The 24,727-nt window shown below is 34.8% G+C and overlaps 1 long non-coding RNA gene and 1 pseudogene across 1 annotated transcript; one reads left to right on the top strand and one right to left on the bottom strand.

Annotated features, from left to right (window-relative positions):
- The first annotated feature begins 3,257 nt into the window (after positions 1-3,257).
- Positions 3,258-5,377, top strand: LOC148770578 (uncharacterized). Its single transcript, XR_016031412.1, has 6 exons — positions 3,258-3,535; positions 3,707-3,867; positions 4,477-4,545; positions 4,811-4,879; positions 5,011-5,089; positions 5,189-5,377. It is a non-coding gene; the product is annotated as an uncharacterized LOC148770578 (long non-coding RNA).
- Positions 5,378-16,620: 11,243 nt separating this feature from the next.
- Positions 16,621-17,344, bottom strand: LOC148770577 (secreted RxLR effector protein 161 pseudogene; annotated as a pseudogene).
- Between the last annotated feature and the right edge of the window lie 7,383 nt (positions 17,345-24,727).

The raw sequence follows: 24,727 nt of genomic DNA, 5'->3' as shown, positions 1-24,727 counted from the left end.
TATTTATACTAGGTTTGCATAGACATATAGTGAATCTTTTATGAATAATAGACTTATAATACAGCGACAGCTGGTTATGAGTAATTTCGTGTCTTGGGTTAATAATCGGGAATCATAACTTGCATGATAGGAGATTAATTGGGTGAAGAATTATCGCATAGGGGGAAGATAAAATTCTAGATCCGTTTTATATTGATATTCTCTCGTGTTTAATTGCTTTCTTAATTAGTTTAATTTATTTAGTTAATTAATTCGACAACCCTGCGTAGGCTGGATAAAAAATCGTAATTGTTAAGATTTGGTACTTAGGATTAAATAATTTGCGTATTCCCTGTGGGATCGACATACGACTCTCACGAGTCTACTTTACTACTTGTTTGCGATACGTACACTTGCGTGTTGGTATTTAGCACCCAACAACGTCCATAAAATTGTTTGATGGATCTTATGTCAAATTTGATTTCCGTCACAAACATTGTGACTCCAATGTAACCGAATTTTGTTTGTCACAAAATCCATCACGAAATCGAACACTCACCTGTCACAGTGTACTGTAGTTATTTTTGTTAGATTTTGTCACGTATTTGTCACAAGTTCCGTCACTCATTGTGACGGATTTGATGTGTTACAAAAGCACTATTTTTTGGTAGTGGCCTCCTCCCTACCTTCAAATTTGTAAAAAAAATTACAGAAAAAAAAAACGTTATTGTTTAATCATCTAGTACGACTTTCTTTCTCTTCTTTCTCATTCTAAACCCCGAGCTTAGTTACCTTTTTTTTCCCAATTAATTGAATAATTTAAACCAAACCCTCATTTGGAGGAGAGTTGGTGACTAGTCTATAATGTACCATGAAGGTAGAGGTATGTGCAGGGTTCAAATCCTGTCTCTCACATACTTCCCTAATTTGTAACCGAATTTTCTAAAGAATCTTTATTTATTTATTATTATAATATAATTTTCTCTTTCTCCTCTCTAATCCCTCTCATTAAAAACCCTACAAGCCTAGGTCTAGGGTACACGTACTTTCTCAACAATGTGCGATCCGCCTTTGTCAATCAAATCACTCGTCGGTCGAAACCTTAATCATTATCAAAAATGAAAAGTAATTTGTAGTGATGACTTCAATTATACACGGTGGAGTGTCATTGCTACTTCCTTAATCACAGTCCTGAATAAAGTTGTTAATTACACCTAAAATATAATCCTGTATCGACAATTCTAGGAAACCAACCGATCATGCGATGAATGATAATTATGAATGACGAATTGTTTTTTCCTCTAATAATATAACTTTCCTATCCCCTAACGGTTTATAATTTTCAATGAAATATAATGCCCTTTAAGGATTAACTATTTCAATTATTTATTTTTTCTGCAGCATTTATATATATGATATTAATTAACATACATAATCAACCGACATAAGGTTGCACGTGAACTGATTGACCTCAATTTGATGAGAGGACTTTGGAGTACTTTAAATAATAATGACTTCATCTAAAATTGATTCCAAGTTTCCACCGTAATATAATATAATTGAAACAAAAAAATACTAATTTTTTGATAGTTATTTAATAAATAATACTACAGTCATATGAAAATCAATTCATCCCCATAAACGTAACTTAATTATATATTATTCTGGATTTGAAAATATATCCAAATTCGAATTCATCAAATGCAAACTAAATGTTTAAAGAAAATGGGTTTGAAATTGGCATGCAACAAAGGCTAAAAGGGATATAAATGGGTGTAGCATGCATGCACATGTAATGTTGGAGATATTATATATTTAATTGTTTTATATATCCAGAAAGGATTAATGTTTGACATGATATCAGTGGGCTCACTTTGCTGCAATAATTAAATAATTAATTAAGTTGGTTTATTTCCCAACTGTAAATTAAAATGGTACGTGTGTGTGTGTGTGTGTGTGTGTGTGTGTGTGTGTGTGTGTGTGTGTGTGTGTGTGTGTGTGTGTTGGTGTTGGGTGTTGATCATGTGACTCACTGTGCCAGGGAAAAAATAGGTTTGTTGTTGAGTACATCAGAAACATGGAATTGATAGGTAGAGCCACATATTACATATATGTTTTGATTTTTCAATCTCATAAATAAATAATACCATCTTACTTAGTCATTATTTCCTCTGATCAAGAGACATAAAAAAGTGTGTTCAGGATGTAACATGCATGAAACAATATGCATGTCTCGTTTTCTTAATAAAAAAATTAAGAATCATGAAAAAGAACATCATATATATATATATATAATCAATCATGTTAATTTTCTGTTTTGTGCATGTGCTAGCTGCGCTGTAGTGGATTCCAGCCAAGGATGTTGACGGATAAATTTAGAACTTATAATTCATCAAATTATATCAAATTTGTATACGCAAACTCATGACGTGGTTCGTTGTATTTGACATAGAGTGTCATATTGCATGGTCCTAAACTCAATTATTAGACACTACAAGAAAAACTAGTTTCAGTGACCAAATTCTCAGCGACCATAGCTAAATGGTCACTGAATATTCACATTTAGTAACCAAAAGTAATTTGGTAGCAAAAGTCGGAAGGGTCAAATCCTTTTGCGACCGGCGAACATTTGGTAGCTATAAGTGGTCACTAATAGTTATACACCTTGTAGCAACTAAAGTTAAAGTTTGTAGCGACAATTTTTATGGTCACTATAACTTATTGTCAATAGTGACCAATTTAACATCAATTTTTTTTACGGTTGCTACAAGCCTTTAATTTAACTATTAACAACCTTCTAATTGAGTTGTTAGTAACCACTTTAATTTGGTTAGTACGAAACTACTTATGAAAATCTAATCGATTTGATTAGTAATTGAATTTTTAAACAAATCAAGGAAAGAAAAGAAAAGAAAGAAAGATGGAGGGCGAAAATGCAAATAATGGAAAAACATAACCAATTCTCATTGTTTCGTTACACTCATTTCTTTCATTCCAAATTATTTCTCTCTTTCAAAAAAATATAATTTATGTCCAAATACTACGGTAGAATACTATTCAAATTGTCATTAAAAAACTAATCTTAATTTTTGAACAATTCTTTATACCTTTGAGATATAAAAATAGGGGGTGAAATTGTAAGCTATGAAATTATATGTTTACTTTAAGAGAAATAAAAAGCCATAAGTACTAGATTGCAAATTTTGGAAACTTAAAAAACCTTTGACTCAGATTTAGGTATCCATCAAACCACGACTAGGCCCCTCACCGTCTTCTTTTTTCCGTTTTTCTTCTTTTTTTTAATCAGATTTTTCTCTCCGAGTCACGGTGTGAAAATCGATTTGGTTAAGGATTCCGGAACGGAGGGCACCGTTCCCGTTCCGTTCCGGCGAACCCTGGGACCCACCGTTGGAATAATTGTGAGTTTAGATGTACACCGGTGTTGGTGATTTCCGGCAGAGGTCGCCGATGGTGGCCGTAATCTGAAGTTCAGCTTTTGGCTCTTCAAAGAATTAAATGAACGGAGGTCTTAGCGGTGGATTATTGATGATAGAAGGTACCGTTACAAACCTCGAGAAATAAGTCAGGAAAACATATTTTCTATGAAGACCTAAATATCATCATCTAATTGTTTTTCTTCCTAGTGTTATTTTTCAAATGTTAAGATTATTAATGGTAATAAGTAACAGAACTCGATTTTTTTCTTCTCCTTTTCCACCATAAAAAGAAAAATTCAATTTCGAGACGGAAATTCAGCCTGCTCGCCAGAACCCTAAGGGAAATAAAATCTGCTACCGCACCTGTTTCGGAGCCAAAATCGAAGGGTTTGGAGTGTGAATTTGGGAATAATTCCTTCTCAAAACTCGTAGAGGACCTCGAAAACTAAATGTAAGTGGTTAATTGTTTCCAATTCGAGCACGTGGTATAGCCTTTTAGGGGTCGGAATCAGACGACAGTGAATCTGTCAAAAAACAGGGCAGTTTTGCCTAATCATCTTACGGAGCTGTTTTTGTTATGTTGGAGTAATAATTTAGGCTATGTGTCTTCTGATGTTTTGTATATTGAGTTGTCAGGTTTGATTTTGTATATTTTGTGGTCGATTTGGATAACTCTACAAATTGTTATGATTTTTCAAATAAGCTGTGACAGCAAACGACTTTGTCCAAAACAATTCTGGCAGTTTTTTCTGTATTCATCTCTTCGGGCTGTTATTGCTGTGTTATCTTAGTGATTTGGGTTGGTATCTTCGCGAAAATTGTAGATAAAGTTGTGACCTTTTATTTGGTATATTATTTTCCCAATTTGGATAAGCATACGGCCTGCTACAATTTTTGGAAGAAAATGTGACAACAAATAACGTTGGATTTTAGTTTAATGTTCATAGTTAGCATCAATCTGAGTCATCAGTTATTTGAAATTTGTCTTATGCACATTGAGCAACAATAAAGTAATGTGATCGAAAGTGAAGCTTAAGAAACTAATGGATTCTTATTTCAGGTGTGTTATTCGTTGTTGTTTACCTAAGAAAATTTTGGTCTATGGTGCTGCTGTTGGTGCTAACTCGAGGTGAGAAAACTTTGTTAGTTATTTCTTCAAGTTATTTACTTAATTCGTGTGGCACGTCTTATTTTGATCAAGTAATACTATTGGAGAAAATTGATTTCAATGGGAAGAAACTTCTACACAAAAAGGTCGGTCCAATATATTGAATTTTGTTCTTTGGTACCATATATTTAGGTTCAAGAGTGTTATTTATTTATTTTTAATTTTTTCTATGTAATATCTTTATTGGTGTTTAATAGGAAAAAATATTATTTGCTATGATGTGCAGGAATTATACATAACATCATATGGGTACGTTAAGTAAATTCTTGGTTGGACGATATTGAGTCAGTATTTGGTAATGTGTTGATCTCATCGTTACAATTTTTTCTAAATATATTCAATTCAATTTGTTCTCTCTTTTGTTACCTCAAGCTGGCTTTTTGTTTGACATGTATAAATTTAAACAAATCAATATTCTTATTTCAGATGGAGCTGATACAGAAAATAATATAAGATTATCGAGTGTTGCTCATGTTTATACGAGATTTATTTGTCGTGGATCCAGGTATACTGAATTGAATTGGTATTTGGTAATGTATTGATCTCATCGTTACGATTTTTGCTAAATATTCTTAATTTTTGTTCTCTCTTTTATGAATGCAAGGACCATGTTTTTTTGACATGTATAAATTTGAACGAAACAACACTCTTACTTCATATGGAGCTGACATAGAAAGTAGTATTAGCTTACCGGGTGTTGCTCACGATTATACGAGATTTATTTGTCGTGGATCCAGGTGTGGATCCAGGTATACCGAATGTACGTTATATAAAAATGAACCATAAAGTTTGTCAAAATTCTACTTCTTATTTTCTAATTGATCTTTTTTTTACCATTTTTCAGGTTGGACTGTTTGATGAAGTGAAAGAACGTTATCATGGAAGTCATATTTGTTGTCGCTTAACAATTTATGAAGTGGAATTTATTATGAAATAATTATAGGAATCTTTCTTATTACTTGGAATGATTGATTTATTATTGTATTCAGTATGATAGATTGAAATTATAATATTCACATTCGATTGATAATATGTAAATTTACAATCTTTAGTTTTATTTTAATTATTTTTTTACACCCACTGTTGCAAATAAACATTAATGATTAATGTAATCAATTAATTATTGGTTTGAATTGGTCAGTAAATTTAATAAATGTCGAAACCATGTAAAAACTATTGCAACCAATAATATGGTCACTATATGTAAATATTTTAGCAACCAACAAATATATTATTTATCAACCAACATATATCGTCACTATATGTATATTGTGTAGCAACCAAAAAATGTGGTGGCCAAATATATATCCTATAGCAACAATAAAATATGGTCACTATACGTATATATCATTTAGCGACCAAAATTATATGGCCACTATATATGTTGCTATAGCAACCATGTTAATATTATTGCCACCATATAATTTACATTAGCGAGTCAAAAATTGGTCGTTAATAATTATATTTTTAGTGACCATTATTAGTTCGCCGCTAAATCTCATCTTTTAGCGTCCAATTAATTTTCTTGTCGCTGAGTACTTTTAGTAACTACCCTGTTGTGACCACCGGTGACCAAGCTTAATTTGGTCGCTAGAAGTTTTAGCTACCATTTTCTAACTTTTAGCGACCATACATAATCGTCACTAAAACCAATATTTCTTGTAGTGACATATGCAAATCAAAAGGATGCATGCACACTCAAATGACCAAAGTAAATTATGTTTTTTATAAATGTTCCAAAACTCTCATCATTCAACCTATATTTGAATTAATTCATAATATATAACACTTACTCGAGTTTATAAGCATTGTACCTGCTAGGTCGGGTCGGTTTCAGGTTATTCATTTGTTTAAATTTGAGCCAGCCTCAAGGAGAAGAACTTACTTAACGTCCGAGACAGTAATATTGCAGATCAAGATAATAATATTATTATTGACACATTAATACTACTGTATTAACAATAATATTACTAATATTGTTGGCCAAGATAGTAACATATTGTGTTAACAACAATATTACTATTTGAGACAGGAAAATTGCGATAAAAAACAATAATATTGGTAACAATAATATTATTTTATGGCGGTAAAAAAAGTTAGAAGAAAAAAATTCAGCACCGGAGACCATCGCCGACCGGTGGAAAAAAATTAAGGGAAAAAAAGGGTCAACTTCGGTGATGAGAAAAAATATTCAAAAGATGAAAAAGTCAACGATGGAAACCGGCGGCGACTGACTGGAAAGAAATTGGCAAAAAGAAAAAAAAAATCAGAGACTGACAGACAACAACAATGCCAGTCAAAATTTGCTAATTGATGAAATTGGGGCTAAATTTTGAGTTTAAATCATTCGATTAGGGCGAATTAGAGTTTCAAGAAGTTATGGAGTTGATATTTATGAGAAGTTTTTCCGTAATTGCAAATAAGTATTGATGGATAGATATATTTACAAGACCAAAAATTAAGATATCATTTTTTTTTTTTTAATATAGTGCTCTTGTCACCGGTTTTTTTTTTTTTGTAATTCGTCCTTGTTTATTCATACATTATGAAACGGATAAATAAAAATGAAAATGACGTGATATGAATGGAAGGACCCTCCAGTAGTGAACTTATTGTGACATGATATCAAACTGAAATTAAGGAGATGAAAGAAATCATCATTCTACTTTGTTTTTTCTTCTCTTTTTATTTAAAACTAAAATTAAATTTGAATAAAAAGTAACGAAAATTGGAAATCAGATGAAGAATAAACTTAAGGCACAAAAATGGACTGAAATTAGAATTAACTAAATTGAGAATGATATCGTTTTTTGAAGGGCGAATGGCAAAAAATGCCATCACATGGGACTTAAATGCATTTTGGTCAAAAAAAAAAGAACAGCTGTAACTTCCTTAATAATATAATTCTTATCAATTCCACCCCTTATGCTCTAACTTCCTTAATATTACACATTGACCCCGGATTTAAACAAATATATCACATTAACCCCCAAAACTTTCTTTTTTCAGAAAATAATTTTTTTTCTGAAAATATTTTTTTTCCGGCCAACTTCCTTAATATTTTTGTTTTTTTGAAAACTTTTTTTTTCCTGAATTTTTTTCCGGCCGGTCAACCACCGTTGACCGCCGGTCTCCGGCGTTGACTTTTTTTTTTTTTTTCTTAGGAAAAAAATATTTTAATTAATATTACTGTTTTGGCTACTAAATTACTGTCTAAGACAGTAATATTACTGTTTGGGACAGTAATATTATGAATATTATTTTCCCGAACAATAATATTATTAATACAATTGTCTAAGACAGTTAAATTACTGTTGGAGACAGTTAAATTACTGTTGGAGACAGTAATTTAGCATCCAAGGCAGTAATATTAATTAAAATATTTTTTTTAAGAAAAAAAAAAGTCAATTAACAGTTAAATTGTTGTCTCCAACAGTTAAATAACTGCTGGAGACAGTGATTTAGCATCGAATACAATAATATTAAAAAAAAATATTTTTTTAAGAATAAAAAAGTCAATTAACAGTTAAATTACTGTCTCCAACAGTTAAATAACTGCTGGAGACAGTAATTTAGCAACGAATACAATAATATTAATTAAAATATTTTTGAATAAAAAAAAAGGTCAATTAACAGTTAAATTACTGTCTCCGACAGTTAAATAACTGCCGGAGACAGTAATTTAGCAGCCAAGACAGTAATATTAAATCAAATATTTTTTTAAGAAAAAACAAAATTATAAAAAAAAAAAAAAAAAGTCGACGCCGGAGACCCGGCGGTCAACAGCAGTTGCCTGGCCGGAAAAAAATTTCAGGAAAAAAAAAAGTTTTTCAAAAAAAAAAAAAAAGTCAACGCCGGAGACCGGCGGTTTCCGGTGGTGGCGGGTCAAAATTGGGTACAAAATTGAAATTAGGGTTAAAATTGGTTAATTGATGAAATTTGGCTAAATTGTGGTGTAAATCATGAAATTGGAGTTGGATTGAGTTTCAATGAACTGGGGGTAATTTTGGTATATATAAAAGGATTTTCCTTATTTGCAAATAAGTTTGAATGGACTGGATTTATTTGAAAGACAAAAATGTTGGATGTCCCTCTTTTAATTAAGTGCCCTTGTCATGGGCCTGTTTACCATTACCCCTTTTTTTAATGATAAAAGATAAAATGATATCCAGTATCCGATCAAAAGTTACGTCCGCTAATACATATATTTAGTACAGTTTTTAAAATAAAATTGAACATGATCAAATCGGTTTGGTATTGAGTACAGAAAGTCGAATGCACGATCCTAGTTAAAGTAATTTTCATTGGAACCACGACCAAATACTTAAGTACCACTGATAATTGATTGACGCATGCATGGTTATCAAATCGTAAATCGAATCGAAAATCGTAAGATTTACTAAATTTCATTAAAATATTAATATATTAAATGATGTACACATATTTATGAGACATTGTATAATATTAAACTACAAGGTTATATGATTAATAACCTAATATTTAAAATTTAATAGTAAATGGACTATACAAAAATTTAACACAATAAAAAAAAGTTTAATATCAAAAGAATTTCATTTAATTTGTAGTATTTGTCAATGCATGGCAATGGACGTGTGTCCGAGTAAATCAAATATAACATTGAAAAAAAATAAGAATAAAACTGTCTTGAATATATATGCTACTTTAAAATGTTATTAGAGTTGTAAAGTACAGTAAAAATATTATTAATTTAAAAAAAATACAATTGCAGATGAACAATATTAAAAATAGTCATTATACGATGTAAAAGTGTTGGTATTATGAGGAATTATCATATATTATTGTATTTGTACTTAAAATCTAAATTTTAGCACAATTTTTTATTTTATTCTGGAAATATATATTTTTGCTGAAAATTGAATGTAAATCGTACGATTTTTTAAGATTTACGATTTATTCAACGATTTGAATTGAGAAGGATTCAAATCTAATCGAATCATACGATTCAAATCGTAAATCGTACGATTTTGATAGCAATGAACGCATGTAATATGTCCCCGCAGGGAATCAAGGAGGGCAAGAAATGAGTTGCAAAAAGAAGATTAGAGCTATACATATATGCCTCATTATTTTGTATGCAGACCACAATGTAAAATGTGCAAGGTCATTCGATACTTGGATAACAAATCGACCTCCTCCTTAAATTCGTCAATGGATTCCTAATTAGAATGTGCAGAAAATCTTACTAGACTCACTTAAAAAACTTAAGGCCCCGTTTGGTTGGCATAGTTAGTTAAGATTACCTAATTAGTAAGATTTAGTTTGATGTTTGGTTAGTCTGGCCTATTATTTTCCGGGTCGAAATAATTTTGTCATGACTTATCTTGACTAATTGGGAGATAACTAATTGGACCTAATATTATTCTGCTATGATTAGATACATTACTGACACAATTATTCTAGTTTTCATCTATTTATCACAATGACATATTCAACTATTTTTTTTATAAAAAATAATTAATATAAAATAAAAATAAATAAAAGTGGAAAAAAAAATCGAAAAAAAATTAAAAATATATATATTCATTTTGAAAAATAATTCTTAGTCGACTAAGATTCCAATCCCACTCTGTTATAAAAAAATTGCATAAAATTCCCTCAATAGTTAACGTCGTTAACTTTTAATGGAAAATGGCATTTCGTGCAAAATAAATAAAATACAAGGGGTTTTACGCAAGAAAAAGAACACAGGGGGATTTGGTGCAGGTTTTTCTCAACAATTCCATGGCCGACTATCTTTATTATTCTAGGTTTATGGGCTATATCTCTTTAGCCAATAAGCTCATCCCTTTAATATGTATGATAAATAAAGGCAAAATTAATGTATATGACAAAATTACCCACAACTCTTAAAACTCAATTCCTAATTGTAACCCCAATTTAATGCAATTTTATCAATTTTGACCACAAAATGTTTAATTTTGACTTTTTCTTTTTAAAACGGTGCCACGAGAACAAGGACTTGCAACGTCAATTTCACAAAGGCCAATGTGTGCTATCGTGAAATTCATGTTTCCGGTTGTTCCTAAGAAAACTCAATTCGAGGTGGTCGGGGCCATTTATATTGACCAAGACAGTTCCCCGCATGGATCCATTGAGATAAAGGATCGGGACTCCGATTGAATATTCAAAGTGAACAACAACCGGTTAAAGCATTATTGGGGAGATAGCAAGGATCTCCAAGTGTCTTTCGTCACTTTAGCTTGAAGAAAAAGAAGCAAAGTTCGGCTGAAGACTATAAACTTAACGTTTCTCGGTAGGCAACCTTATCTTTTATTGTTTTCTTGTATATTTCTTTATTTTTATTTTTCCTATCATTTTTATAAGCATGCATTCTAACAATTTACTTGTCTTTTAGTTTTCAGGTCGAAAAGTGCATATTACAAACCAAGACGTCCGTCCGAAATCATGAGGTAAAATTCACACGGTCATAAACTTTTGGAGTTCTTTGTCAAAAATCGCACATTCCGACAACCGTCCGAAAATCAAGAGGAAAATCTAGACGACAGTCCAAAATTCTTCAGCTCTATGTCCAATATTGCACATTCGGACAACCGTCCGAAACACAGTTTAAAGATCAAAACGGTCGTCCGAGAAGACTTTCGGGCGAAATAAAGGAGTGCAGCCTGGAGACGGGCATTTTGACTAATCCAGGTGTTTTCTGTCATTGAATTCGCGCTATAATGAAAATTTTAAGTTTGGGGAATGAAATCACTTTTATATGCTTTATTTGTGCTTTAGGATTTTTGTTTTCTTTTTGATTGTTTTAGTTTATTTTCGTTTTTGTTGTTTTATTTATAAACGAAAAAAAAATGCTTGAGTTTTAAGGCATCGGAGAATTGTAATGAAGATGGCCAATGTTTTATGATGAAATCACTTGCTTGGCTTTCTTTACCTAAGATTGAATTTTGGTGAGCTCTTGATTCAATGTAACTTAGGAGTAAGTCATTGTTAGGAATATCTATTTAGGTGTTGATTTTGTGGATGAAAAATGTTGTAACCTTGGAGTAATTAGGCTATATCATATAATTTTGCAGAGTGAAGTATTGTGTCGTTGAGTGATTTGGATGTGATTTGGGCCTTCTTTGAATCGTCTGAGACTTTCAAGCCTACCTTTTAATATTTTTTATCATTAGAAACTTGATTAAGCCCTAAACAAACGGTGTTTTCTCTTTTAGCCAAAGTGAAGTGGATACATTAGATGGAGGTTTCTTGATAAATTATCCTTTGGTGTTTGGTTGGAAAATTAGTTAATTCCTTCTTTTTTTTAAAAAAGGGGAAAAGAAAATAGAAGAAGAAGAAGAAGAAGAAGACAACTAGAAGGACAAAAGAGAAAATGAGCGAAAAATTGAAATAAAAACTCGAACTATATTTCAAGAGTAAAATTGGAGATTTTTTAACTCTTGAGAATCGAGTGGGGTAATAATTCCTAAGAGATGAAACAATAGTTCTAAAAGACCAAATCTTCAAATCTCGGCGAAGCACCTCAATTCAAGAAAAGAATTTAAAAATCCCTTCACTGCAACTCTTAGTAAATAATGTTAGATAAAAAGGAGACGAGTAGTCATTAACACCCATATTTTCTACCTTCCACCAAAGAGCCCAACAATTGAAAGCCAAAAATTCCTAATGATTCCAATAGTTTAAAGATTCGACATTAGCGATGTAGAGACATTCGGTGAGTCTTTGAAGTCAACCATGATTATGTAAGCATATTTTTTCTCTATTTTTAGATTACAAATATTGAATGCTTGAAGAGATAGCATGATTTTTTGTTCTTGGTAATGGTAAGCAATTAAGTGTCTTTGAATTTTTAGAATTGTCATGAAAATTTTGGAAGTTCTGAGAACGTGAAGTTGACCATTAATCTTTATGTTGTGAAGCATTTGTTTATTTGAAAATCAATAGTTTTGCTTGAAGGCAAGTAAAATTTCAAGTTTTGGGGTGTGTTTCTTGTAGAAATTACAGTCAATGCGTTTCATTTTATTTTGATTTTTATTTAGATTAATTTACATTTTTTGTTTAATTGGTAGATTTTGTGTTTTATAGGTGCACTAGGACAATTAGGTGTAGTGTTCATAAAGGAAAATGGTTAAAAAGTAACGACAAAAGTTGCAGTTAAGGAATTAAATCAAATTGGAAGAAGGAATTACACAACATCTTTAACATTGTCCATAAATTCGAGCATATATCTCCCATCAGAACTTCAAATCACCTGATTCAAGCATCATTGGACAACTCGCTTATTAAGGCCACAACTCGTATTTCATGTTGTTATCCTAAATTTGGAATTTAACATAGTCAAAAGTAGATGAAAAATGCTTCGAACGGTCGTCTCGTGATGCAAAATTGGACAGAACGTTAAGAAATCTGAGACGGTCATCCCAGTTTCACCTTGAAATTTTGAACTTCCGTTCGAACCGGCGAGTAAGAAAATTTCATCTGCACAAATAATCTCTTGCATTTGTACCAAGTTTTGACCTCTATATAAGAGAAAGTGATACGATCCTAACAAGCTCCAACATGAAGAATTGGAAAAAGATTTTGCGCTTGAGTTTATTGGATTTTTTCATATTTGAAATGTAAGAATCAACACAAGGGAGTTGATTGAATATTCCATGGTTTGGAATTGGAAGAAAAGGGAAAGGGAACTCGTTGCACATGTCGAATTTCATGCATCCCGAAAGTTCCGTATGATTATGGTAGCGTTTACCATTCGCCTTATAAATCTCTCATCTGACTTCCAATTAAAATGATTCAAATTTCTAACAAAAGCCAACTAGAAGGTCTACAACTTTTATGTTTTGAGATGAGAGAGATTAAAAGTGTAACATTGTTGAAATCGAGATTGCGGTTTCTTCACGTGCACAACCAAATGTCTACGCCAGTTTAGAAGAGTGATCATGAAGTCGAATGATGTTTAAGTTATTTAATTTAATTATACACGTTTTTATTGTAGGATATATCATGTTTTATTATTTGAGATTTATTCAATGGTTATAATTAACTTAATTATAAGTTTCCTGATTATAGTTTAGGTAGAAGTCATTTTCCTTGTGAAAAATGAGTCTTTTTAGCACTTAAAATAAATATGTTGCCAATATGGCATTCTATTAGGGACGGATTTTGGTTATGACATTGAGATTGTTCTCTCTAGTTCTTTAAAGAATTTTTGAACATATCGGAGTATTCCGTGCGTTCACCCAGACTTATCAATCGACCTTTCACAATTGATTGTGGTGTCTTCACATACCAATGTTTTTATCTCTTTATAGGCAACGGGTCGCAGTTCCACCCCTTTAATTCCTTCTTTTGGACGATCAAGGAATTGATATCCGAAGTATTATTATCGGGTCTGGTCACATGTTTGATGTGGTTCATATCATTTGGTAATCAGAGCCATCTTCCTAACAAGGTTTCGTCATTGTATATCTTTATTGTTGAGTCATTCTTTTTTCGTGTTTTGTTTATTATATTTCTTTTCATGTCCATTGGTTTTTAGTCTTCTACTCTTTGTTAATTTTATTATAGTCTATACAAAAAATAATAGGAAATCGAAATTTGTTCTTTATATGACGTTTCTAAGAGTCTAAGTTAAGTCTGCAAAGTCCAAAAAAACACAAAAAAACAAAAACAAATTTTTATTCTTTGTTTAGAGTTTCTTAGAGTCTAAGTTATGTTTTGTTAGTCTAAAAAAAAGGAGTTCAAGGACAAAATTTTTTTTGGCCATGTCCGGAAAAGGTTATAATGAAGAAAGAATGGAGCAAATTTGGATGTCGACATCGGAGAAGTTCTTCCAGACCCTATTCGTAGCACTTGATGTTGGGGATCAGGCACGTGTATGCAGCGGAAAACAAAAATTTTATATGAAAAACAATCTTAATCACATAAACACATACTCAATAATAGCAATTAATTGTGTACCTTAATGCTTCCAGCGCAAATTAAAATACTACATGCATATTAATTCGATAATTAAATCATGTAGCATGCTCGCAGTAAATCATAATTCATACATAAATAATTTCACGAAAAAATTCAAGCGAAATCATCATAATTCATACATAAACAATTTCACGAAAACATTCAAGCGAAAACATACTGCGAATATCACCATTTAATTTAATCTAATTAAATTAAAACCTAATCTAGTACGGATCTGAAAATTACCTCTTGAAGCGTGAGGCGAATTCTCGGATTGAAGCAAACTACCACCGAAACCAATCCGTGCAGTCGGAAGCAGCGGCGGCGAAGGACGCGTGGGCAGCGGCGGTGCGTGTGAATCACGCGCTGTCTTCGGGCAGCACGTGAGGGTGCGTGCGGCGGCAGTTCGGCGAGTGCTTCTCGCCGATTTGACTTCTTTGTCTTCCTCATCTCGGATTTCACCTCGTATACCAAGTTCTACTAAATATGTGGAACTAGACACGCAAAAGTTAAGAATAAAACAAAAGGAATAAAACTACCGAAGAGTATCGGCGCGTGGGGCACCGATTTCCGGCGACGGCGGCGGTGGAGATGGCAGCAGCCGTGTGTGAGAGCGGCTAGGGTTTATTGGGTATTGCGCAAGATCTATAATTTTTTTATTTATAGTGTCTTGTATAAAGGCCCTAACGGGCTTAAGTTGGACCGGGCCCAACAACTTAAGTTCGTTAATCTTTCGTCGCTCGTTTCTCACAACTCAATAATTGGAAAATTACAACAATTATATTTTCGGAATCATTGTAATGTCCTCGTCATTACGAATGCCAGTTCTCGATTTTCAATTTCTAAAAGTGGAAACCCTAATTCAGTGGACCTTCTAAATTTGGAAACTTCCCAATTTTGAAAGTTCACGAAGATGTTTGCCTAGTTCTTTCCTTTTCTTATTCTCATTCATAATTCCAAATTACGAATGTTAGACTCAAACATACTGACTTCCAATTATGCAAAGATTAAACATTTTTTTCTTTGACCGTCTATTCAAAGAACTCGAGTGCACGAGCAGTGTGACCCTCGATGGTTCAGGTGTTAGCTAGCCGTGGGTCCACAACTCTTTCTGGTCTAAACTCGTTCCTAGAGTTACAATTAAGATGAAGCTCGTTTCAACTTAATCACCCAACGAATCAAGATTGGCGCCTAGCAACTACGGGTCATGATTCCCTAGATACAAATGAAGTGCCTGCAAGAACCGTGTGATATAGTTAATGTACGGTACGATCCCTTCGATTCATATGTCCAGATTGAACTAGAGGCATTGGTTCATCGAGACCTCCTTAATAGTTAAATAACTATGCGATCGTTCTAAGTGTTGTAATCGGTACGTGCATGACTTAGAGAATCGAATTACCTAATCATCACTTAGTCATCTCTGGCCAGAGACTTACTTACAAACTATGGGAACACACAAGACATCCAAGACTATTCTAGCGATGGAATCCTCGACTACAATGCACAGACCTCCCACTAGATTTTGGACTGCACGAACACTGGCCCTTGGGGCGGTCCTCAGTGGAACTCATGGACAAGTCACGATACAGTTGGTCCTCTCGTGAAGGCACAGTGATGTCTAGGTCTTAAGGACTAATGGTGTACAACTATATCATAGAGATCTCTACTCGATTATTGAGAACCACTTAGAGATTTCTAGGATGATGGAGTTCAGTGAACTCGTCAACTTACGAGCACCCAGTCATGCATGCCGATATCACAATACCGTTTAAATGTTAGTCTCTTAATGGGAAAGGCCGATATCCTCATTGGTGGCGTAACTCTTCGACTCGGAACACAGTTTAACAGTATAATACTTACGTAAATATTTCACGATCCTAAAAGATCAATTGCATGTAATTGTAATAACTGTAATGACTATATCTATGTTTGAACAAGGGACAAAGATATAGAATGCCAAGGTGTTTTATCATTAATACGAAAAATAATTATTTATCACAAGAATAAATTGAAATACCACAACCACAAGTTGGATTGTTGGTCACCTACTCTAAAAATCTCCCACTTGACCTAAAGACAACTACCCATAAAGCGTAATCCCATCGACTCTTGATGTTTCTCATGGACCGACCTTGGTAAAGGCTTCGTGAAGGGGTCTGCAACGTTCTCCTCCGAAGTGACTCGTTCTACTTTGACTTCACCTCTATCACTGATCTCTCGGATCACATGATATTTCCTTAGAATATGCTTGAACTTCTGATGAGATCTCGGCTCCTTAGCTTGCACCACGGCTCTGGTGTTATCGTAGTACAACGGTAGTGGATCATTAGCATTAGGAATGACACCCAACTCTTGGATGAATTTCATTATCAAAGTCCATTCTTTTGCAGCTTCGGACGCTGCAATATACTCAGCTTCGGTAGTGGAACCGGCCGTCATGCTTTGCTTGGAACTCTTCCAACACACTACACCACCATTAAGCGTGAATATAAATCCCGATTTTGACTTTGAGTCGTCCACATCCGATTGAAAACTACAGTCAATAAAGCCCTAATTTCAACTCGGCACCCCCATAGACAAAAAATATATCCTTAGTTATTCGTAAGTACATGAAGATATCTTTCACGACCTTCCAATGAGCAGGACCGGGGTTAGACTTATATCTGCTTGTGACACTTACAGCATACGCAATATCGGGTCTAGTACATAGCATGCCATACATTATTCTTCCTATGTAATAAGCATAAGGTGTCCTTTTCATCACCTCGATTTCACTAGGTGTCTGAGGACACATAGATTTCGAGAGACGAACCCTATGGGACATTGGCAAGAATCCCATCTTGGATTCTTCCATGCTAACTTGTTTCATAACGGTGTCTATGTACAGGGTTAGAAATAAGCCTACCATCTTTCTTGCTCTATCTCTATAGATACGTATTCCCAATACGTAAGATGCTTCTCCCAAAATCCTTCATTGAGAAACGTGTGGACAACCAAGCTTTTGTCTGTTGCAACATTTTTATGTCATTCCCAATGAGTAGAATGTCATTTACATAAAGCACCAAAAATATCACTGCCATCCCACTAACCTTCTTGTATGCACAAGGTTCCTCCGGGTTCTTCTCAAAATCAAACTCTTTGATAGTTGAGTAGAACCTTCTGTTCCAACTACGGGATGCTTGTTCAATCCATAAATAGATCGCTGGAGTTTACAAACTTTTTGCTCACATCCAGAAGATATGAAGCCTTCCGGCTGCGCCATGTAAATTTCTTCCTCAATGTCTCCATTAAGGAAAGCGGTTAGCAAAATCTCGTAGTCGTACCATGCAACTATGGCCAGCTAAATCCTAATGGACTTTAGCATTGCAATTGGTGAAAAAGTTTCCTCATAATCAACACCTTGCCTTTGAGTATATCCTTTTGCTACCAATCTAGCTTTATAGGTCGATACCTTTCCATCCACTCCATTTTTCTTCATATAGATCCACTTGCAGCCTATGGGAACCATTCCCTTGGGTGGATCTACCAAGGTCCACACCTTGTTGGAGTACATGGAGTCCATTTCGGATTTCATGGCATTTAGCCAGTGTCCCATGTCCGCATTTGATACAACCTCATTGTATGTTCCTGGATCTCCTCCAAGTTCAACATGATCTTCATCATTTTCGAGGAGTAATAACCTATCAGCAATTTTCCGAACTCTTTCGGTTCTGCGTACAGAAGGTTCATGAGGTATATTAGTTGATTGTTGTATTAGTTCGATTACTTGTTCTTGTGCATGAACTTCACTTTGCGGTTCTTGAACTACTTCAAGTTATATCATGCTGCCTTTTCTATCTGATAGAAACTCCCTTTCTAGAAAGGTGGCATTTCTTGAAACAAACGTTTTTGCTTCCTTGACATAATAGAATTTGTATCCCATTGAGTCATAGGTATACCCCACAAAGTAGCACAAGTTCAAATTTACTATCCAACTTGTCTCCCACGAGTCGCTTCACATAAGCGGGACAACCCCATTGTTGGGAATTGGACCTGTGTACGTAGCGGAAAACAAAAAATTTATGCGAATTTAACGAATTTAAAACACATAAACACATGCCCGATAATTGAAAACAATTAATTGCGTACCTTTCCGCTTCCAGCGAAATTAAAAATAACATACATGCGAATTATTTAATCGAAATTAAATCAACTAGCATGCTTGCTTTAAATCAAATAATCATGCTCGCAGTAAATAATCAATTTCATGTAGTCACATAAAATCATACAACATACTTACTAAACGAACATGCATATTTAATTTAAATAAAACCGAATCGAATGACAATGGATTCGAAACTTTACCTCTTGAAGCGTGAGGTGGGCGCACTAAATGAAGCTAGATTGCCACTGAAACCAATCCGTGCAATCCGGGGAGCAACGGCAAAACGACAGTAGCGGCGGTGCGAGCTACGGCCGCGCGTGTGGCTCACACGCTGTCTTCGGGAGGCGCGTGGAGGCGCGTGCGTCGTCGGCTCGTGGATGCTCCTCGATTCTTCAGTTCTTCGATCTTCCGCCTCTCGGATTTCACCTCGTATACCTCGATCTACTAAAACGTGGCACTAGACACGCAGTAGTTAGAATAAACGGAAGAATAAACAAAGAAAAGAACTACCAGGAATTAATCGGCCAAGAGGAGGCTGATTCCGGCGAGTGGACGGCGACGGCGGCGGTGTTGGCCGCGGGGGGAGATGGGCCGAGAGAGAGGGAGCGGCTAGGGTTTCGTGTGTGAGTTGTCTGTGTGCAAGACCTATAAATCAAGTATTTATAGTGTCTTGTATAAAACCCTAACGGGCTTAAGTTGGACCGGGCCCAACAGCTTAAGTTCGTTAGTTCTTTTACTCGCTCGTTTCTCTCAATTCGATGATCAGAAAATTGTAACAATTACATTTTCGGAATCATTATAATGTCCTCGTCATTACGAGTGCCAATTCTCAATTTCCAACTTTCTAAAAGTGGAAACCCTAATTCAGTGCACTTTCTAAATTTGGAAACTTCCCGATTTAGAAAGTACACTAAGATGTTCGCCTGTTCTTTTCCTTTTCTTATTCTCATTCATAATTCCAAATTAAGAATGTTGGACCCAATCATATTGACATCCAATCATGCAAAGATTAAACATTTTTACCTTTGATCGTTCATTCAAATATCTCATGTGCACGAGCAGTGTGACCCTCGATGGTTCAAGTGTAAGCTAGCCGTGGGCCCACAACCCTTTGTGGTCAAAACTAATCCCTTAGAGTTACGATTAAGATGAATCTCGTTTCACCTTAATCACCCACCGAATCAAGATTGGCGTCTAGCAACTACGCGTCATGATTCCCTAGATACAAATGAAGTGTTTGCAAGAACCTTTTAATATAGTTAGCATACAGTACGATCCCTTCGATTCATATGTCCCGATTGAACTAGAGGCATTGGTTCATCGAGACCTCCTTAGTAGTTCAATGACTTTGCGATCATTCTAAGTGTTGTAATCGTTACGTGCATGACTTAGAGAATCGAATTCTCTAATCATCACTTAGTCAGCTCTGGCCAGAAACTTAGAGATTACAATCTATGAGAACACACAAGGCATCCAAGACTATTCTAGCGATCGAATCCCCGACTACAATGCACAGACCTCCCACTAGATTTCGGACTGCATGAACACTGGCCCTCGGGGTGGTCCTCGGTGGAACTCAGGGACAGGTCACGATACAACTGGTCCACTAGTGAAGTCACGGTGATGTCTAGGTCATAAGGACTTATGGTGTACAACTATACCATAGATATCTCTACTCGATTATTGAGAACCACTTAGAGATTTCTAGGATGATGGAGTTCAGTGAACTCGTCAACTTACGAGCACCCACTTATGCATGCCGATATCATAATACCGTTTACTGATGAGATGCAGTACACATACACTAAGTTCTAGTCTCTTAATGGGAAAGGCCGATATCCTCATTGGTGGCATAACCATTCGACTAGGAACAAGTTTAACAGTTATAATACTAAAGTAAATATCTCACGATCTTAATTAATGATCAATTACTAGTATTTGTAATAACTGTAAGAACGATATCTATGCTTGTGACAAAGGGACAAATATATAGAATACCAAGGTGTTTTATCATTAAAACGAAAAAGGTTTGTTTATTATAATAATAAATATGAAAGACCACAACCACAAGTTGGCTTGTTGGTCACCTACTCTAACACCCATATCTTAATATGTTTGATGTTGGGCTTCCGGGAATGCCAAAGTTTGTATAGTATGGATTTAACTGCTTTGGTGTTAACTCTATTTAGCAAATACGAGGCAGTGCGAAGTGCGTGACCCCACAAGTATGTCAGTAAGTTTGTGAACCTTATCATAGATCGAACCATGTCTAACAAGGTTCTATTCCGACGTTCGAAAACTCCATTTAGTTGAGGAGTTCCAGGTGGAGTCCATTGAGATTGTATTCCATTCTCTTTTAGATAGTCAATGAACTCAATGCTCAAGTATTCTCCACCACGATCGGATCGTAGTTTCTTAATACTTCGTCCGAGTTATTTCTCCACTTCGTGTCTAAAATATTTGAACTTTTCAAATGTTTCAGACTTGTACTTCATCAAGTACACGTACCCATACCTAGAGTAATCATCAGTAAAGGTAGCGAAGTAGTTATAACCACCCTTCGCACTAACACTTTGTCGACCACATACGTCTGTATGGATCAAATCAAAAAGACCTTCGGCCCGCTTCATTTTTCCTTTGTAGGGTGACTTGGTCATCTTCCCTATAAGGTAGGATTCAAAAGTTTGTAGTGATTTCACGTCGTCCAAAGTGAACAATCCTTCACTAACAAAATCGTTCATCCTTCTTAAAGAGACATGACCAAATCTAGCGTGCCAAAGTTGTGCGGGTTTTTGATCTATCTCCTTACGTTTTGCTGATATAACATTAATAGGTATTTCACTTGGATTTAGTTCATATAGGTTGTTTAATAGTCGTCCCTTGCAAATCATATTTTCATTCTTTTGTATAATGCAAATTGAATATTCAAAAGCAAAAGTAAAACCTTCAATATCCAAAATATGAATATAAATAATGTTTCTAATGAGAGACGGGACAAATAAACAATCGTTCAAAAAAATAGGAAAACTGGAATCCAAAATATTTAAGTAAATAGTCCTAATGGCCTCAGCAACAACTCTTGCTCCATTCCCCATCCTTAGGTAGGTCTCCCCCGCTCTAAGCTTTCTATTTCTTGTCATTTGCTGCAAATAATTACATAGATGTGAGCCACAGCCCGTATCTAATACCCAAGAAGAAGAATTTACAGAAAAATTTACGTCAATGAAATACGTACCCTTTTCAGAACGTTTCTGCTTTAGGTAAGCCTTGCAGTTGCTGCGCCGATGCCCTTTCTTTCCACAGTGATGGCAAGCATCATCAGCCTGCTTGCTGAGTTTCACTTTAGGGCCCCCACTACCTTCACCCACGTCGAACTTGCTGTTTGAGAAGGGAACTCTTTCCTTTCTCTTCTTTTCGGAAGAACTCTTCTTTCCATAACTGGCAGCAACAAGAAAAGATTTCTCTTTCACGGTGGTGGACTCGAAACTGACAAAACTGTTCATTAACTCATCCAAGGGAGGATCAAGTTTGTTCATGTTTAAGTTACGTTCACTATGAACGATTGATAGGAACTAGGAAGGGACAACAGGATCAAATCCAACGAGAGCTCGGCACGGAGGGTAACGTCAAGGTTCACTAGCTTCTCAAGGAGAGTGATAATCTTGAGACAGTGCTCGTGGACCGAAGCCGCTTCGCACAGTGTCATAGTGGTCAACTCCTTGGTAGCAACGTACCTAGACGCCATAATATTCTCACTATACATGCTATCGAGATGAGCCTTGATGTCGAAAGCATGCAAGTGAGAATCATATTTCCTCGCGAGCGCGGGCTCCATGGTTGCTATCATGTAGGACCTAGCATGAGTGTCGTCCTTCTTCCATGCTTCATAAGTTTCCTTTTCAGCATCGGTCGCAGTGTCGGGTATAGTGGCAGGAAGTCTTTCATTTAGCACATAGAGACGCCCCTCAATGATGAGCACAAGTTTTAGACTACGTAACCAATCTAGGTAGTTTGGGCCATTGAGTTTTTGGTCGAGGAATGCATTATGGGATTCTTAGATATGATTATCTAAGAATTTTTCTTTAATGGGCTTTAGGTACAATAGACAAATATATCCCGTAGTTAATCTAGCCTGATTATATTTTCCCAAAGGTATATCACAATCAATCATATCATTTATATGATCCTAAAGTAATTTTCCTCACACTTGATAATGACCTAAGTTAATCTCGCGAATTCAAAATCTTCGTGTGTCAAATCTAACCTACCAATCAAAGATGCTCATAGAACTTAATTATAGCAAACTAATGCAGTCCCTAGTTAATCTAGCTGCCACGTTAATCCAGCATAACCTTTTCTATAGCTACCTTCATCGTTATGTCAATCGAATTACAACTTACCTTACTATAGTACTTCTTGCTAACACAACTTACTGCGCTATTGCAAAGGGCTACACATAATCCAACCGTTAGCAGAAGGAAAGAAATATTCAACAGATTGGTTTTTCTTTATAGCTTGAAATAATTCTTAATTAAATTAAGAATGAGGGATTTTTTAAAAAGTTTTATCTCATTAGAAGGTTTGGATTGGTCGATGTGATTCCTACATCTATGTTCTCTAAATGTATATAGAAACGCATATTGTCCTAAGAGAAACATACGACCTAACTATATAATTAATTACATTAATTAATTATCGGGTTTTTCAAAGTAATTATAGGACTTCAGTTAGCATAAATTAATCAAATAATGTTGAGATATTAATAATTAAGTTTAAGTATAATCAATATTATATATGTGTTCTATTAATTAAGATCAATTTAACAATTTAAATTAATTAATTAATCGAACACCTATTTACTAAAATAGATGATTGTTGAATCAATTATCTAATTGCGTTTAATTGAAAATAATTTTCAAAAAGTTAAAATCAATTTGTTCTAACTTTAATTTTAGAAATCGGAAATAATTTTGTTTTTCAGTAAACCGGTTCGGTCCGACTGTCTGACCGGTTCGGACCGAAACGGTCCGGTTCTGTCCAGCCCAGCTGGCCGAATCAGTGGGTCGGGTCAATCAGACCGAGAACCGGTCTGACCGATCCGAATCCACGTCGATTCGGTCAGTTGGATCGAAAAGAACCATCGAACCGGTCCGACCGGTTTGATCCAGACAAAATTAAAATCAGCCGTTCTAATTAAATTTCAAATCCGATTTTCCAATTTTAAAAAAAAAAATTAAAGCTCGAAAAATTCTAAACAGTATTTCAAAAATATTTTAAACTTTCGAAAAACACCCAATTAAATAATACAACAATCACAATTTTAATAAATCGAACATGCATTAAAATAAGCAAAATATATTGACGCAATTAATTGCGCAACGAGCTCTGATACCACGGTTGGGAATCAGGTTTATGTACGTAGCGGAAAACAAAAATTTGATATGAAAAACAATCTTAATCACAAAAATACGTACTCGATAATAACGATTAATTGCGTACGTTAATGCTTCCAGCGCAAATTAAAATACTGCATGCATATTAATTCGATAATTAAATCATTTAGCATGCTCGCAGTAAATCATAATTCATACATAAACAATTTCATGAAAACATTCAAGCGAAATCATCATAATGCATAAATAAAAAATTTCACAAAAACATTCAATTGAAAGCATACTGCGAATATCATCATTTAATTTAATCTAATTAAATTAAAACCTAATATAGTACGGATCTGAAAATTACATCTTGAAGCGTGAGGCGAATTCTCGGATTGAAGCAAATTACCATGGAAACCAATCCGTGCAGTCAGAAGCAGCGGCGGCAACGGACGCGCAGGCCGCGGCGGCGCGTGCGACGGATGTTCGGTGAGTGCTTCTCGGCAATTTTACTCCTTTGTCTTCCTCCTCTCGGATTTCACCTCATATACCAAGTTATACTAAATACATGGCACTAGACACGCAAAAGTTAGAATGAACGGAAGAATAAATCAAAAGGAATAGAACTACCGAAAAGTAGCGGCGCGTGGGGCAC

The sequence above is a fragment of the Erythranthe guttata genome, chromosome 5, assembly GCF_056151865.1.
Source record: "Erythranthe guttata isolate IM_541 chromosome 5, IM_541, whole genome shotgun sequence".
Lineage (NCBI taxonomy): Eukaryota > Viridiplantae > Streptophyta > Magnoliopsida > Lamiales > Phrymaceae > Erythranthe > Erythranthe guttata.
The sequence above is the reverse complement of the archived record's forward strand: the minus strand, read 5'-3'. Positions and strand labels throughout refer to the sequence as shown.